This window comes from Penaeus monodon, chromosome 25, assembly GCF_015228065.2.
Source record: "Penaeus monodon isolate SGIC_2016 chromosome 25, NSTDA_Pmon_1, whole genome shotgun sequence".
NCBI classification, from domain to species: domain Eukaryota; kingdom Metazoa; phylum Arthropoda; class Malacostraca; order Decapoda; family Penaeidae; genus Penaeus; species Penaeus monodon.
In genome coordinates this window covers 19,587,196-19,590,251 of record NC_051410.1, presented here as the reverse complement: position 1 = coordinate 19,590,251, position 3,056 = coordinate 19,587,196, and positions in this window count along the sequence as shown.

Below are 3,056 nucleotides of genomic sequence, written 5' to 3'. Positions count from 1 at the left end.
CGTCATGTAATGCAAAAATGGGTTTCCACAACACTCCTTGAAGGCCGATTTTAGCATTTGAAGTCTCTCTCTTTACTGAACTTTCGTTTTGTGTGTGGACGTGAAGACTGGTATTTCGAACAAAGCATAAACGGGGAAACGGTTGGAGAGTTGTGAATATATGATGCTATTGGATATATTATCTATATTTGACATTTGTGGTCAATGAGCGAAACCGAGCTTTTGTTAGCACAGGTTGGTTTGGTGATTACACCAAAAAGACATTTTCGCTAAAAAACGTAAGTCAGTCTAATTAAATTTAGTGTTAAGGTCACTCATTTCCCTTGTTTAGACTATTTAGTATATTCATATGTTGACTGATATATAATTTTAAGTCAGTTTTAAGACGTTTGTATACCACATCAATATTATTATATCTACCATATTCATTATTGATTTCATAATTTTTTTTCCATATAAGTTTTCTTGATCCTAAGGTACTTTCAACCTGAATGAAAAACTTTACGGAAATTGTCACGCCACCCTTCGTTTTGTAATTAGCGTGTATTTACAGTAATTAGGGTTATCATTAAAGTCTACGATAATGTCCGTGAGTTTGGTTTCATTTGTGCATACGTAGTCAAAGGCTATGGGTGATGGTGAAATGTCAAAATTAATAAATTTTCAACAGTATTTTATATTTTTACTATAACCTATTGTCGCTCAGCTATTAAAACGGCTTGGAAATATTTAATTGCAATATAAATCTGATATTCCATGTTAATTTTCAAAGAATCATCTGGCTCATTCTTATATGAATTCGCAGAGAAAGGTTCAACAATAACCTTATCCATCCCCTGCAGGGGCAGTAAGCCTTTGCAAACAAACAAAACGAATGATTTTCTGTGTTCCTTGCCTTCTTCACTTCTACCTCTGATAGAATTCATGGCAAGTCTTTCACTACAGCAACGGTGTTTTTTGGTTCAACTTCTTACTGCTATTAAAGTATTTGTGGATATGCAAAAGACCAAAGAATGAGGGCTATTTTATTGCCACAATACAATGTATTTTCCATTTATCTAGAATATTGAGGGCAGGTGTCTTAGTCTTTAGATAAGTGCTGCAATGTAGACAACTTGTCATTCATATTAAAATGAGAAGGACATAAAGTGTTTAACTATACATTAATCTTATTCTATTTTTTGTATACTTTTTTTTTGTTTTAATAAAAAATAAATCATCGATAAATAAGTCGATATTAGACTAAAATATTTTTGGAGTAAGGGATAAACAAGAAATCTAAAAAAAATTGAGGTAAACACCCAATACAAAATATGAAAGTAAGTGTATTCACAATTCACAATTTCATTACTACAGATTGCATTGACTAACAGACATTCCTGCAGTAAGAATTACTGATGAAAAAGTCTCTATGATGAACACAACTATGGATTATAAATTTGGAATCAGAATGTAACACAACATAAAACAATTTGATAAGGTTTTACAGCACCCTATTACAAACTAAGACAACGGCACAACTATAGGTGATCTCTGACTTAAATGCAATGTAATTACAATGCCTACTGACAACACTTTGACATATATTCATCATTATCCATTAACAAAGCTGTTTTCAAATACAAGAAGTTGAATTAGCATGACACTTAAAAGAAATGACAAAGCAAAAAATAAGAACAAGGAAAAATGTACCAAGAATTGTTGACAGTCTTAGGTAACTGTTTGTGGAAGAGCTCAGTATAACATCCTATGCTGCCAAGTTCTCTTTCTATTGAGACCTCTAATAAACTTCAGTGAATGAACTGAGGTTTGATGATAAAAAGCTCTTTATGATGCGCTGGCGAGAACATAAGGAGGTCAAAACAGAAGTCGAAAAGGGCTTAATGCTGATATGGACACTGGAGTCAAAACCTTTTCTGTAACAGTATTGGCTTTATCTTAATAAGTTAAAAAGATCATTTAAAAATCTGGTGGGGAAAGTGTAATTTGAATACTCGTGGCGCAACATGGACTACCTAAACATTCTGAACTGTAGTTTAAAGACTTCGCATCTTTCAGTATGAGAGTCATACAGATAAAGACTTTTGATAACGACATAAGTAACATTTTGAGCAGAGAAAGTCAGAGAACACCCATCTGAATCAAACACATATGATGTACTTCCATAATCTTAAATTTATCTCTAATAGTGTCTTCCCTCTTATTACTGGTATACCACACTTCAGCAATCCAAATACACAAATTCAGAGTTCAGTACATGATGTTTGTTTTCTTCCATGTTACACCTGGATGCTCCCAATGTTAAAGGAAATAAAAGAGTAATCAGCTACAGTTCAACCCATAGTTCAGTTTTATCTATACTAATAGAATAAGAGTTTCTACATCCTTGCTTTAATGAATATATATATAATACAGCTATGTACAAAGAGTGTGGTTGCGGAGGTGAACATCAGTTTTTTCATAAAAAATAAGGATAAATTACCCACTACACATTAGAAGAAAGATCTTAGGTCCTTCATTAAGATACTTTGCTGAAATGACTCTAACTCAGACCTAAAACCTGAAGTCAACTTTCCTCTAACCTTCGTGGATAATTTAATATTTTTCATCCATAATCCCTCTTTATGTAACTTTTTTTTTTGGTGGGATGGGGTAGGGGGGGTAGGTGGGTAGATATGAAAACACATTTCCAAAAATAAATCTTCACAAATATATCTTATGAATAGGATTTCGAAGATGTTCACGACAGCATTTTATGTATGGTGAATTTGGCAAACATATATTATCGAGTTATTCACAAGTTTGGCAACACTGGTACTTAGAATATGCTTTGAACACAGCACAAGCAATCGGTGAGCCTAATGGTGCACTTTTTGTAATTTCTGATGAGACAGTGCCATAAATTTGGCCATGCAAGACTGTAAAATTCCAAATGACTAGGAACTATTTTTTTTTTTCAATATAATAAAAAAATAGCTGCATAATCACTGATAAGTACAGAAATAACTAGGGAACACGTGTGTCGAAATACATAAATACAGGCCAAACTTTGAGGG